The following is a 15,952-nucleotide window of genomic DNA, read 5'->3' as shown; positions in this document are numbered from 1 at the left end:
GGGATTCGACATACTGTCATAGGAGAGAAGATTTAGACTCGCTGACACCTAATGTTCGATACACTCGATGCAGAACTGTAGTGATGAACAGCGGAGCGCATGTAATACTTTCGAGTGTGAGGAACTTAAAGCACAATCCTGGGAAACAACCCAAGGGGAAATCTGATTCCTCCCCATTCACGTGCAGCACGTCGCTGAATCCAGTTTATCATCCAGCGATTTGTGTAAGAGTGCGAAGCCCGAATGTAAACACCACGATGCAGAACAGAATCACTGCTGCAGGATTTTCTCAGCACATTTTATCTAATGTAGATTAACACTTAATTAATATCGCTAGAGAATCGCTGTACGCACATCAAGAGGAAGTTCCTTCTCCCACATCTGTGCCAGAACAGGAACCAGTTTAGAGACATGTCTTCTCGGTCTCTGAGAGACGGTGGGAACAGCTAAGCGGTGCTGGAGGATCGGTGGAATTGTGGTGCAGTGTGGGAACCGCCTTGTAGTCAGTATGCTAGTATGTTGCGGACTTAGCTAGAATTAATGCAAATGATGACTTAGAATCAGGCGTTTATTTGCCTTGCAGAGATCGCCTTGCCTCTATGCATTGTTGCCTTGCAGAGACGAAAAGGTCCGGGAGTCCCTATGGACTGGGAAAAACCTGTTTTCGATACCATTCAGCATGTGTGTCTGCGTGTGTGCGCGTGTGTGCTTGAGAGGAAAATGAATAATAGCTAGTCAGTGGCTAAGCTTGACTGGTCTGGCCCGCAGCATCCCCCTCCCCCTGAAAGATGGGGACAGGGGGATTAATAGCTTGTTACCAAGTGGCTATTATACCATTCCACTCCGTGTGTGGCAATGAGGCCCATCGAAAAGCATGCGGTCTTCCTAAAGAGCCTTAATCGGGGAGAATGATGTGTCTCATCAGATGCGTCTTTTCATGGCCGAGTTTAAATGTCAAGCTTTAAGATTACTGAACTCGTCATGGCAGAAAGTACGGAAGTGAAGCTCTACGGATGGTGGTCAAATCCAGTAAATAATGTAACAACACAAAGGTTTGTTTGTTAAGCGGCGTAATCAAACATCGTCATTAACGCAGTCTGGATCGGGACATACATCAGAGGAAGGCGGCTGAGATATTACATTATAATAAATATAATTACAGACCGGGCATGCTAATGAAGCCGTAGATCAGCATGCGACAGCCGCTCATCAGACAGCGGAGAGATGGGACTCACAGTCAGACAGAGTGATGGCATGTAATCAGACATAGCTCAGCTCGGACAGCTCATCCAGCCCTCGATATCATTCCAATTCCAGCAAGAGCGAACACACCAGACTCATTTAAGAGTCCTATGATTAGCAGAGAGCTCTATTAAAAGTCTCGGGTTTAATGGTAAGGGGGCAGTGATGGCTGAGTGGGTTATTACTACACCAGCCAGCCATGTGTGTCAGGGTCAGTTATTTATTTATTTGTTTGTTTGTTTGTTGTTTATAAAACCCACTTCTTTACCCTTTTTTTTTTTTTTTATAATCCCAGCGTTGCGATATTACGATCAGTCGCTGAAAAGAAAAAAGAAAAAGGAAAAATGACCGGTGTTACATTACAATCAGACTTTGTCTTGGCTTAGCGCATCCTCACTCTAATTGCACTTTTCATTTCTTTATTCTTATCCACACTCATTAATCTCTTCACAGCACCAAATCCGTAGTAATTACAATCACGAACCTTGTGCTCCCCTGCAAAAACCACATCCTCTTGCCTCCTCTCGCTCAGTCCACCTCTTAGCCCCTTTTATCGTTAAATGCTCCTCTCCAGAGCCACAAGTCAAACGCTCTTTTATTTTGCTCGAGTACTTCGTCTCCCTAGTCGCCCCGTCACTGCTCCCTCACCCTGCTCTCAAACTTAACGCGGAAAAAAGTTCTTCAGAGAGATTAACTGTGCCGGATTAGGAGGGTTAATTAATAGTTCTTGCCAGCTCATTGTTTTGCGTTGGCGCCGTGAGAAGCCGCCCAAGAGAGGCGCTGCGGCATTAAATCAATTTCATGGCCCTTTTATTACCAGCGCGATAAAGCCAATATTTCGATTTTAGTTCTTGTTTTCTCCCACCCCCCCTCCCCCCTTCCTTCCTAGCGTTGTTTTTGCCCCTGCTGTCATCCGAGCTGCACTTGGACAGACGGCAGGACTCCGGGGAGGGCACAAGGACACATCTGCTTACAGCCTCGGCCAGGGGTCTCGAGAGAGCGTCCCAATCTGTATGCCAGGGATCCTTGTGGGCCTGGAGCTACACTCTGTTTCAGGTCGACAGAGGGGAAGAGGAGCCGATCACGCCGCAGAGCAGACATGCTTCATGCTCAGTGCAGCACGAACCCTGCAGCTGCCGGCTTGCCAAAAACCGAGCCCACGCTCCAGTAAGATCAAAACTGAACAAAGATGCAAGCAACGATTCCACCAACATGACTGTTAAAATAACCGGCCTGTAATGGTCAGACTTTGGTGTTTGGTGGTGGTGGTGACGTTTAAAGACGCGTTTGATGAAAACTTCATGTGAAAACTCGTCGCTAGGCGATGAGCGATGGTTCAACAAAAAATAAAGTATGTAACATTATTTCTCTCTTACCACAAATCAGCAGGACACGTTTGCTGCCCAAAGTTTGCTTCACTGCACTTGCTAATGTCGCACTTGCTCTTTCTGTCGGCTCCAACGCTCGGATCACTTACAGGCTGATGCAATTATGCAATTATACACCCAGTGTTAAATTAGTAACCGGTAATCAAGGGTTGCCATTAAGAGGCAGATAGTTGTGAGCAAGACACGGGAAAACCGTCGGATCCAGAGGACGGCAAATCTGCTGGTGAGCAGGGCTAAACTTCACAAGCTGCAGCGGCAGCGCTCATAAAAAGAGGATCAAGCTGTAAATACAACCGAGACTCCTGGGCCAAATCCTCCAGCACTCCAGCCTGCTCCTCCTCTCGTCAGCCTGCAGGGTCGTGGGAAATAGAAAGCTTGCCCCCTCTCTGTCATATTGGAAAAGGAAGCAGTAACCGTAAAGAGAAAGAAAAATCACGACAAATAAGAATAGTCAAGGGGGAGAACAGCGATTGCTATCTTTTCATCTCCGGATTGACAGACAGCTTATTGTTGGGGCGTTCTGCTGCGAGCTGGCGGCGTTTGTTGTTTTCAGAAAGGCTCGGCAGAGTGCTATCAAAGCCCTGAATCGAAGTGAGTGGCCGCGAGCCCAGGTGTCTCTTTACACACTACAGAGCGCATCTCCACACACACACGCGCACACACGCACGCACACACGCGCACACACGCACACACACGCACACACACGCACACACACGCACACACACGCACACACACGCACACACACGCGCACACACACGCGCACACACACGCGCACACACACGCGCACACACACGCGCACACACACGCGCACACACGCACACACACTTCCACCCAAAGGAGAACTCATGGAAGCAAGACATGAGCTTTGGGGAAAGTGAAATTCTTAAGATGCACTTAAGAAGGAAGACGTGAATGAAAAACCAACTTTACATAATTTCCCCCTAAACAGCCGAGGCATGCTGGGTATTCAGCTTCTGCTTAAAAAAAAAAAAAAGACTTTACTGCTAGGAAGCTATTACAGATAAATAAAAAAAAGGTTTGTGCAAATACGAGCCTCAAACCATGTTTAGATCTTTGGTGATGTCACAGGTGCACTGAGGTCGTGTGGATAATAATAATAATAATAATCATAGTAATAATCATCATAATAATAATAATCATAATAATCATAATAATAATACACACTACTGTATATAGAATACTTGCTGTTGAGCCACCTTAATGTTGCGTCTTTACTACAAAACCTCCATTATGTCCAAAATTCAGCATGCGGCTGATGCTCCGGCGCGTTTAATACAGGGATTTTTGCTGTCGCCATCTGGATTTTCAACAAAGAATTAATCTAAAGTTCAATAAAAGAGCTCTGTAGGACAGGCTTTTCTCTGATGAGTACACACACTTGAGCCACTGTTTAAAAGGGGCTGAGCTGGAGAGAGAGAGAGAGAGAGAAAAAAAAAGTTTCCCTGAAATACACGCCATTGTTCTTTTCCGTGCATTAGCAGCACTTCAGACAGCCGTGTTGCATTCATTTTCGCCAGCTCCGTAATGGCATGTCATTTTGTATATGAAAGCGTGTGACAGGCACCGTCTCGCAAGCCTAACTAGAGTCTGAACTCATCAGCGGCGCAGGACCGAAAGTACAGAGCCGAGGTGTAATTTATGACGCATTAGCACACACTTACACAGCTGGATACACACGGGGGCGGCGCTCCGAGCTTCTGTGCCCTGCGCGGGTAATAAGGCTATTGTAACACCGTGATGTATGGCTCTGGCCCGCATTACTCGCTCATTACCGTTCCACCGGACGTATTTTATGGAGGTGACTTACTCGCCCCCGGTCGCCTCCACCGGAACCGCGTTCGCGGGGACCATAAAACATCAAAACTTTGCGTGCGTCTCAGACCATGCCTGAGCCGCGGCGTCTCCCTAAGCAGCCGAGCAAGCAGAGAGACGTCTGGTAAAATAAATAATTTCTCACGGCAGCGCCACAAATAGCTGGGTTACTGTGAATCTGACCTGTAGCTAATGGAAGACTCATCACACCGTTAAGGTTACGGCTTGCTTTTTTTTTTCCCTCCCTCCACTACCTCCCCTTTCCTCTTTTTTGCGGTCTTGGATATAAAGCCCTGACCTGTGTGGTCCCCTGTAAAAGCTTCCCTCTATCAAAGTGTTGCCAAAAAAAAAAAAAGACAGACAGGTCTGAAAGTCAGAATGTTCCTCAGAACCACTGCCTGATCTCTACTGATCCTCCATCATCCGCCCTGACCGATCCAGGATCAGTCGGCACCCTAGGAGTCGGCCTTGTCCTCCAAAGACATTTCAAAAATCAAGGAGCGAGAACGAGAGAAAGCAGGAAAAGACTCCACCCTCTTCGCAAGACACCACCCTTGTTAGCCCGAAGTGCCTCTATTAATTAGCGGGGCCACCGCGGCCTCCCACTCGTTAGCACCAGAGTAAACACTCCTAATTTGTTATGCATTTTAATGGCCTCCTCCGAAACACTCAAGAAACGACTGTGGGGTTTTTTTTTTAAAAGAAAACACACAAACACAAATCCCCAGCAAGCTGTGAAAGAGAGGGGGATGAAAGCGAGAGCCTGGTCAAACACACTCGATCTCTTCCTTCGCGGCCGAAGGAAATCCGTGCGCGCGCAAGGTTACTGCTGGAGTTTAAGCATGTTTTATGGCCCACTATTACATCTTTACTGCCACGCAATACAAAGCAAAGAGCCGTCATAATACATCGAGAGAAATGTGTGAACCGCTCCGCGTACGGCCAGGAAGCAGGGGAAAGAGAGGAGAGAAGAGAAGCTGAGGATGAACGCAAGGGGTGAAAGAAAGACCTAAACCATTTAAAGTGTATTCTGGGAACACTGGGATTGAGGTGGGAATACACCCCTGAATGGCATGTCAGTCCGACGCTTTCACGCCGAGCGGTAATTTAGCAAAGCCAGTCTACGTGCTGGTATGTTTTTGGGAGACAGGAGGAAACGAGAGCACCTGGAGCAGTTCAGGATCAAATTTGGGAAAGTCTTCTGCTTTCTAACTTAAACCCAAACATTACAGATCAGAGGCAATGTGAAATAAAAAACGTGAAAATTGTGTATCCGTCAAACAGTTCCAACATACAGTATAATGTAAGTCTGTCAAGCCATGACTAGCCCCTTGGGCTAAAGTTCAAAAAGTCGCTATCTTGCATTAACCCTTTAATCTTAGCCATATTTTTAAAAGTTGGCTAAAATCAAATTAAAATTAATTCCATCATATTGAGTAGATCACAGTGGCCTTTTATCGTATTGCTAAACACTACGGCCTCGCACCTCCAGGGTCCAGTGTTCGACCCCCTCCTCGGGGTCTGTGTGTGTGGAGTTTTCATGCTCTCCCCGTGTTTGGTGGGTTTCCCCCCGGGTACTCAGGTTTCCTCCCATCGTCCGAAGACATGCAGATTAGGCTAAGACTAAAAACAAAATAATGCATCTAAAAATACTCTGAGTTTTAAGGCTTAATAAGCTAAAAGAGTCCCGTTCGCACTGGGTATCAAGACATAGGAATTTCCGTAGTGTCGACATCATTCCCTGATCTTCACCAAGCATGAAAGGACCGCACTAGTTAGGGGGCGTGCTTCAATCTGTAGCGTCTGTGTTTTATTCCTCTTATACCACAGCCACGTGGCAACAAGTGCAAATCTGTCGATATCTGAACATCTGACCTGCCAGATTCCTGAGTGCAGCAGCGCTATAAAAAAGTTTATTCACCCAACTCGGTTTCTCTAACGAACATAATCAGGCTTAATCACATTTAATCGTATTTATATTACAAAGATGATTAAAAATTACTGGTGTAATCTAAAACAAAAATAATATCTGAGTCACTGTTTTATTCCCAGCATCTCTTATTTACACGCACGCACGTACACACACACACACACACACACACACCTGGAAGCTCTTTTAAAGGCTCCATTTACATCAGTATTGTTTATTTTGATTATCAAGGAGATGAAGAGAAGATGAACTGGGGATTTAGAAACAGACTGAGTTACAGCCGAACTGACGGATTTAGGCAGAGCTTCACACAACACCGCTCATCACTAAACTGTACACAAGGGGATCACATGATTTATTCTCAAATTGCAAGCCTTGTCTTATTGATTTCTGATAAATGACTCGTTCATACGCTCTTTTTAGAGCTCTGGATCACCAGCACATGTATGCGCCCGCACACACACATACACACACACACACACTTCTGCTCCTCTGGTTCACAGTTTCTTCTTGTCCATTAGTGAGGAGGTGTGAGATCTCCAAACAAGGCAAGCTCACACATGCCTGAACCTGTGTGTGTGTGTGTGTGTGTGTGTGTGTGCGTGCAGATGGGTATATGTATTTCTGGCCTTTATATCACCCTGAAGGGTGTGATCATTATGCATTCATGTATGTGCATGAACACATGTCTGTGTGCTACTATCACACCTTTCCTGAGCAGAATCGTACCGGCGCTAACTGGACTCATACTGGTTACTAGCAGAATCGCACTGATGCCGGTCGAAGTTGCATCGACGCAGAACGGAATTGTTGGCACTTGTCAAATCGTACTGGCGGATAGAGCGGATTCACATTGGCGCTAAGTGGAGTTGTGCTGGCTTCAAGGGAAATGGTACTGGTAAGCAGAGTGGTCCTGGTGCCGAACGGAATCGTATCGACCCTGAGCAGAGTCGTACCGGTCCCAAGCGGAGTCGTCAAGCGCAGAATATCCCTATCATTTGTATGCTGTAGGAGAGATTCAATCCCCTAGTGAATAACGTGTGACTTAAATAAAGGTCGCCTGTTCTCAAAGCACCTCTGCATCATGTGTAAAACTAAACGCACCCATACATGTCCACATCCGTCCTAGAAAACTGTCCGGATTTCATATTCTCACTGAACCTCTCTTTTCATTTTGAATCTTCTTTTATTGGATGTGACTGACGATTATTAATTCCGCTTCTGTTTACGGAAGATCCGATGACGGGCGTCGCCATTACCCGACGCCAACATGCTCTGTCGTTAGGAACGTCAGGATCGATTAAGCTGACGGCTAAGGTCACGGACGCGGTGCCTCGGGTTCAGACCGAACGTTCTCATGCTGCGATCGGAGCGAGATCATTATTTCAGATCTGGTTAAAGCTCGAGCGGACGCCCGCATCAGCCGAGGGGGCGAGCGGGAGGAAAGTGGAGCGAGACAGGAAATTGAGAACGGGCTGAAATATAAAAGCAGAGCTTCTTCCCCGACACTTCCTTTTTCCAGATGGCCAATTTCCATAATGACAGCGCAGCACTTCACACTGTCCAAATAAGAGTGTGTGAGAGCGCACGGCCACTCCTGTTCATGATGAAGAGGAGGAGAGGTGATGCATTCTGTGCCCTCTGAGCAGGTGAATAAGTTACACAGGGAGAAGCGAGAGAGAGAGAGAGAGTATGTGTGCGCGATCACGGCTATGACCTCTGTGCCACAGTAAAACGATCCTCACTGACTTTCACCTCTTGCCTTTGTGTGCTGTTACACTTTGTTTACTGTCAGTGAAAATAACGAGAGAGAGAGAAAGAGAGAGAGAGAGAGAGAGAGAGAGAGAGAGAGAGAGAGATGGACTGTAATAGGAAATGTGGGACAGAGACGGTTAGAAACAAGAAAAGTAGTTCGATTCGTAGACGAATAATGATTTTCTCTTGGATGATTTTCAAACGTTGAGGTATAAATGTGCACGCTTGACTTAAGAGTCTAAATTCCTGAATAGATTCAGTATTTAAGTGGATTTAAATGTGAATGGCACTGCGCTCTTTTTAACGCTACACTATGCACTCATATAATAAAAAAAAAGAAGTTTTGTTTTTGCTGCGTTCCTAAGCAATGAAGTTTTAAAACTACATTTTATCACAAAACTTTTTTAAATAGCACTTCCTGGGGCACTTCCTAATTTTAATTAAAAACTTGTTCTGTAGGTAGAAGGGTTAGAAATACAGTACATACATACACAGATCAGCCAGTACATAAACACCAAGACAAGGTAATTTGAACCACCAAAGCCTCACCCGTGCCCAGTCTGAACCCAAACAAAAGCCAATGTAGCACAAATCAACAAAAAAAATATAAATCAGCCAGGATAGAAAGACCCCAACAAACAAGTCAGATCCTCGGAGACCCCAACCTGCAGCCCACAGCACCCAAAGGATCTGCAGCTCAACATCCTGCTGCCAGACGTCACAGCAGACGCCGTGTCTTGTGAGGTCACGCCTCGAGGGGAACACAACACCCAGGTGGGTTTAATGTTAATGGTCTTAATGTTCTGCCTGATGTGTGTGTGTGTGTGTGTGTGTGTGTGTGTGTTGTGTATACAGTACGTGCCCAAGTTCCATTGTGTTCACTATAGTCAATACATTTATTTACTAGTTTTCGCTAAACTTGACAAGAGGAGCCAATAATTGTGGAGGGCGCTGAAAAAAGTCCAATCTCTGTCCAATAAATAAACAAAATCGGACATTTCCATCTCGTCCTCGTTCACCCGAATGTCTTCCTGGTGCCTTTTCATGTGTCCTGCCCTAAGCTGTACAATGCTGTGAGCCTCAGCCACTGAAAACTATCTCGCGTTTACACCTTGGACACGCGTTCGCTAAATTACAAAAATCTAATCACAACAGGTCAGACGTGGTAAATAATAAGCAAAAATAACCCTGAATAAATACGAAGCGCGTGTATAAGAAGTGATGAAATCAAGTGTGTCGTCCTGTAGCTGCCTGTGTGACGAGCAGCGAGACAAAGCGACACTTCTTTCTTCTTCTCTCCCCCTTCCAAATAACCGCTCCTTTTCCTCACCCGACTAATAGCCACGTTCTTTCGTTTAACCGCGTTATTTATTTATTTTTTCCCCAGCGATGATGCAACTTGTGACATTCGTGACATTAAAGCAGAGCGGAGCCGAGTTCAGAGCGAGAGCAGCCATGTGATTTAGTGGCGCTGGCGAGTCAGGCTGTGTGTCATAAAGATGAAGGAGAGAAAGAGAAAGGGAGCGAGGGAGGATGAGTGCTGATGCCGGAGTAGATAGAGAGATGTTTCCTGCCACCTCCGGCTCTCCCGCTCATCACGTCTCTCTGCATTCTCTGATATATTGGACAGACTGGAGGAGCTAACAGAAACGCCTGTCATTCCCTACAGCCCTCTGATGACCTGTGTGTGTGTGTGTGTGTGTGTGTGTGTGTGTGTGTGTGAGAGAGAGAGAGAGAGAGAATGTGTTTTGAGAAAAAGTGGCAAGAAAAGACAAAGTAAGAAAGTATGTGTCAGGAGCAGATGTTTTGCACACTACATCCTTCACTCCAGTGGTGTATAATATTGTTAAAGCTGGCACTAGCTAATGCATGCACACACACACACACACACATAGTACTGTAACTAATGAAAACATTTATAAATGCAGAATGTACATTTGATCTGAGCGCCAGCTGACACACTGTTGTGACCTTCCAGAGTCAGAGCGTCCAAGCTTTTTTATCCTGAGAAAGCCGAGCAGCTCGAGCATATGGGTGGTCTGTGGAATTGAGAGGTACGCCCTCATTGACAGGGAACAGAAGGAGCATCAATCCCTCTCTCGCCACCTTACTCTCTCTCTCTCCACATGGACCGAGGCTTAGAGAGAGAGAGGGAGCGCTTTGAAACAAAATGAGTTCCACTCCTTTGAACGGAGTCGATCTCTAAAACCCCCCACCTCCAAGACTTCACACAAATCCTCTCCATCCGCGCTCACCTTCTCCACTCTGCAGCAAGGTCACTGAGAGTATGGGCCGAGTCAGGGGGGTTGTACAGGGGTAGGCTTACGGGGCCAAAGCTGGGGGATTAGACCCGACACGCCACCACTAGTTCTCAGACTGGACACACTGGACTGGATAACAGCCGTCTGTCTTACTGTCTTCAGTGCCACAGGTTATTCAAAAGCTAGATGCGTTAAAAAGCAGAAGCAAACATTTTGACCCTGAGAAACTGTCAAATAGATTTGCAAAAACAGCTTCATGAATTTAATCCAATTTGTTTAAATAATCAGGCTTATTATTTAATAGTGCAACGATTACATTTTTTTCTTTTTTTCAGCATCTTATGATGATACCCTATCGCCGATCCGATAAAAATTGCGATTCTATAATTATCACATTTTCTTCCGATTTTGTTAACCAAGCGCATCACTGTCGTCTGCCATAACAACAAATTTAGCAAATAATGTTTAAATAGTTTAGTGTGCGACACCTGTAGGATTATAAAGAAACAATGATTTTTTTTTTTCCTTCTCTAATGCTTCCAAAGTCTCAAAACTCAACTTGAGACGTCGAGGGACTAACGCGGGCAGTGTACTGTATTCAGGATGGCGATACGCAAATCGTCACACAAAAGAATCGCGATTCATAACAAAAATCGACCCGCAGTCATACACACTCTCTTAATGAGAATTATGGCAATAAAGAGCCAGGTACAGTTACTTACGTACTGACAAGCAAACCCTGTTTAAGACAAAACCTTACAAAAAATTAAGCTTGCTTTAAGAAAAGTATAGCAGACGTTTTGAATTTGTAACATTTCGCAATCACATTGTCACATTATGTCATTAACTCCCCCATCTCCATTTCCAGGCATTTTGGTTAAAAAAATGAAATGCCCCCCAATTGGTATTTTTAACCTTGTGTTTTTTTTTTTTTGCCATTCTGTAAACAAACATATAAGTTCTATGAAAAAAAAAAAAACACAATCTACTCAGATTCAATTTATTTTAGACAAAAGCAATCAGCCTACATCATTGTTTATAGAGATGAACAATAAATTGGCCCGTGACCGAAAGCAGACATTTCAGTATGATTGGATATACCTAATTCTGTGCTGACTGCACAACAGAAAAGTGTTTGCTCTGTCATCCAGAGATCACAAGTTCAAATCCCAATACTTGCCCTTTGTAACCGGGAGCTCTCAGGAGAAGCGGTACGTGCTCACGTCAATCGTGGCAGCACTAATCTATCACATGCCTCTCGGCTTTATTTACTTTTTATTTATTTCTATCCCCTAATGGTGTGACGCAGTTCAAGCAGTTTGTGTCTGAGAGGAAGCATGTGATAGCCATCACCCTGCCTGGTGAACGTTCATGTTGTGTTGGATTGTACGTATTTCAGGTAGTCCCGACTTATAAACATTTGAGTTACAAATGGATCTACAGATACGAACGGATCACAGTTCTACAAACATTCGATGCGAACAAATCACAGGAGTAGGTTACATGTATTGTAGCAAAAATATACCAAAATATATACAATAGTCCAAAGTCCAGTATATTGTATTTGTGCGTGATGAGGTGCGGGAGAAATACAGTGTGAAACAGCTCTAGGACAAAAAAGCGTCCAGAATTCCTCTCGAGATTTAAAGACGCAAAGGCAACACTGTTACATTTCACATTTCACTGTGCGTTTCATTTCCTTAGGTGTGGTTATGGTTTTGGCCACATGACAGTGCGGAGAAAGGGAGGGCATAGATTTAGTCAAGTGGATCGGTATGTTTTACATTAAATATTCGTGTCAAATGCATTTAAGACTCACTTTGTCAGACTTACGAACAAATCTGACTTACGAATATGCTCTCGGACGGAACTTGTTTGTAAGTAGGGGACTACCTCTATAGACATGAAACGCTTTTAACAATAAAGTATTAAAAATATTTTTGTATGCTGTCAATTACACAAAAAAGAAAGTCATAGTTGGCTAAAACCGGTATCGGCAGGTCAGATTGAAAAAAAAAATCTGTTTTTGATTTAAGAGGCTTTTTAAAATAACAACATACAAAAGCTTCATGAACAAAACTGGTGGGATGGAACCCTTAACCTAATAATGTGTTGCACAACCTTCAGAGCGAATCACTGCAAACAAGTGCTTTCTGTAGCTCTCAGCAAGACGTCTGCCCCTGTCTGCGACTCTGGCCCACTCATCCTGAGCAATCTGCTCCAGCTGTCTCAGGTTTAAAGGGAGCCTTCACCAGACTGCAGAGTCTAATGTTTTGTGTTCTTAGCCATTCTTGGGTGCTTTTAGCTGTGTGTTTTGGGTCATTATCCTGTTAGAGGACCCAGTGACTGAGACAGGGCTTTCTGACACTGAACGGTACTTTTCACTCCAGAAGATCTCATTGTAAAGGAAGCCCTGTACCACATGCAGCAAAGCAGCCCTAAATCATAACCAAGCCTTCTCCTGGGTTCACAGTAGGTACAGTAGAGCTTTTCTGTGAACGATTCAACACAGAGAGCTGATGTGACTTGCCAAGAAACTCCAGTTTTTTGGCACATATACATTCAGAAGATGTTCTCAGAAGCAGAAGCATTGTGGATAGTCAGCATGCATATACACATACGAGTCAAAAATTATTCACATGCTTATTAAAACTATTAAAATATATATTATAACTTCTGTTGGCTTGTATACCCGAACACAAAATTTGGAGCCTTACTCTAAAAAAAAGTAAAGGTTTCTTCTTTAAAATAATCATTACTGCTGACGAGACATGGATTCATCACTATGAGCCTGAGAGTAAACGTCAGCGTGTGGAATTGAAACATCCTCAATCGCAGATTGAGAAAAAGTTTAAAAGTCAACCATCGGCTGGAAAATTCATCAACGCTTACAGTTTCCTGGGATTCTCAAGGTCCAGTATTGGAACATTATCAGGAAAAAAGTTTAATAATCTTTTGTGCTCGTTACAGTGAGATGCTAATTGAAGAGCTGAAGTTTTGGATTAAACGCAGAGGACTGATATCCGAGGGTGTCGTGATCTCACATGAGTGATCGACACTCTGCAAAAACTTATTTTTAAGGTGATGAAGCATCCTCCGCCCTATAGTTCTGATCTCGCTCCATTGGACTTTCATCTGTTTGGTCCCTTGAAAGCAGAACTACAAGGACGAAGATTCACCCCTTCTGATGAAGAACTAAAGACAGCGGTGCATTCGTGACCAGCAGCATTTCTTTTTATTAGGGAACACGAAAGCATGTTGACGAATGGGCAAAGTGTACTGAAAAGTAAAAAAAAATTCTGTATTTGTCGACTTTTCGAAAAGTAAATAAAAATAAATTGTACAGCCAATTAATTTATAGCTCACCTATAGCGTGTGTTTGCGTATATGGTGCAATCAGCTTGTATCAGTGTTCCTCGGCTCTTCACCTACCATTTGCTGCTCAGAGATGCTCTAGCCTTTACCTTTAACATGCCTGGCCATCGTTTTCTTTCTGATCTCCTCAGGCATTCGCTTCCTCTTGGTCTATATTAACGGAGTCGCACATTTGTTTTTGGTTTCTATAGAAGAAGCAATAATTCCTTTCTTTCCTCACCTCCTTTGCTTCGCCCTGTGACCTACCATGGGCATGCAAGAATGAAACACTGTAAGGGGAGCAAAAAATTGTGTACTTTGTCGCTTCTGGAAGGATGGTCAAAAATTCCCACGTACACTCTTCTAAACCTTGTGGAAAGCGGTTTCGGAGGAGCTGAAGCTGTTATAGCTGCAAAGGGGGCCAATGCACCGCTGTCTTCAGTTCTTCATCAGAAGTGGTGAATCTTCGTCCTTGTAGTTCTGCTTTCAAGGGACCAAACAGATGAAAGTCCAATGGAGCGAGATCAGAACTATGGGGGGGGGAGGATGCTTTATCACCTTAAAAATAAGTTTTTGCAGAGTGTGGATCACTCATGTGAGATCACGACGTCCTCGGATATCAGTCCGCTGCGTTTAATCCAAGTTTTCAGCTCTTCAATAAGCATCTCACTGTAACGAGCACAAAAGATTATTAAACCTTTTTCCTGATAATGTTCCAATACTGGACCTTGAGAATCCCAGGAAACTGTTAGCGTTGATGAATTTTCCAGCTGATGATTGACTTTTTCTCAATCGGCGATTGATGTTTCAATTCCACACGCTGACGTTTACTCTCAGGCTCATAGTGATGAATCCATGTCTCGTCAGCAGTAATGATTATTTTAAAGAAGAAACTTTCACTTTCCTTAGAGTATCGCTTCAAATTTTGTGTTCGGGTCAACACGTTATTAAATCCTATGGATTAAGAACGGGATGTTACTCAATTCATATGCATGAATATGGCAATAAAGTTTAATATATATATAAATGTTGTCCGCGCATGTAAAATACATTATCTTACTTGTGGCTGTAAACATATTATTTTGTCTCACATTTAGTTCTAGTAAAAGCATGAAAGGCTGTAGACAGATAGAGAGCATGTTTCCCCAGAGGCCAGCACTTTTCAGACTGTAATTGTGTGCACACTTTTCATCTTTTTCAAATGATTTTTTTGAGGCTAACAGAAGGAGAGTGGCACGCAGGCCTAATGGAGGACTAACAGGCGTTTAAAAGCAGCACAGGGGAAAGGAGAGAGCTGCTGGGGTTCACCGTGGGTGGCATTAATGATGCGACCATGCTAATGCTGGCCTAATGTAAGCCCTGGTCTAATGTTACACAGCACTGATGATCAGTAACCTTGCTAAAACACACACACAAACACACACACACACACACACACACACACACATATGGTACGAAGTGCTTCCTAATTCACCCTGAATTATTTCTTTATTCCAGCTAGCTATCATTCTCGCGCTCTCTCTCTGTCCTTGCAGCGTACTCTTTCGCCAGCATGTCGATGAAATTACACATTCCTTTCCTTTCAAGCAGACAGGATGATGTGATAGATACGCAGTCCGATTTTTTAAATTATTTTTCTTCCCACCGATTCCATACACTGATACTCCACCGAAAGAGCTTCCAATTAGTCGCTCTCCGCCCGCTAAACTGACAGACGCCTGGAGAAGAACGAGGTCCTAATTGCTCGGGTCAACCGGCAAGCCAAAATCTGCAATTAGGCTTTTACTTTGATGACTCTACTCGACTCCGTCAAGCCGAAAGGTTTAGACTGCGTCAAAAGTATTAGGATGCTTAAAGCACTAAACCTGAACGTGAGACAGTAAGACCAATATCAATCAGAATGCTCACATCCTTTCTTCAAACACACACACACACACACACAGTCGAGAAAACCTATTACAGCGAAATGAGCTGCTGTCAGACGTTTCCCATTCGAGCTTATCAGCCGTGTGCCACCGACGTCCGGAGCAGCAAACAGGCATGTGTAAAGAGGCTTAAATAAAGCAGGAAGTCAACAGGCAGAGAGGCACGGGCCGAGTCGGCGGGTATCTGTGCCAACATCTCGCCGCCAAGAGCCCCCGACACTCTCCCCATCACTCTAGCCATCTCACACACACACACACACACAC

General features: G+C 44.4%; 1 protein-coding gene across 7 annotated transcripts in view; it reads right to left on the bottom strand.

Moving 5' to 3' along the window:
- Window positions 1–15,952, bottom strand: part of msi2a (musashi RNA-binding protein 2a) — a 240,452-nt gene that overhangs the window by 29,771 nt on the left and 194,729 nt on the right. The window lies entirely within an intron of this gene.

This window comes from Clarias gariepinus, chromosome 17 (assembly GCF_024256425.1).
Source record: "Clarias gariepinus isolate MV-2021 ecotype Netherlands chromosome 17, CGAR_prim_01v2, whole genome shotgun sequence".
Classification (NCBI taxonomy): domain Eukaryota; kingdom Metazoa; phylum Chordata; class Actinopteri; order Siluriformes; family Clariidae; genus Clarias; species Clarias gariepinus.
Note: the sequence above shows the minus strand (reverse complement) of the source record. Positions and strands in the feature narration are given on the sequence as shown.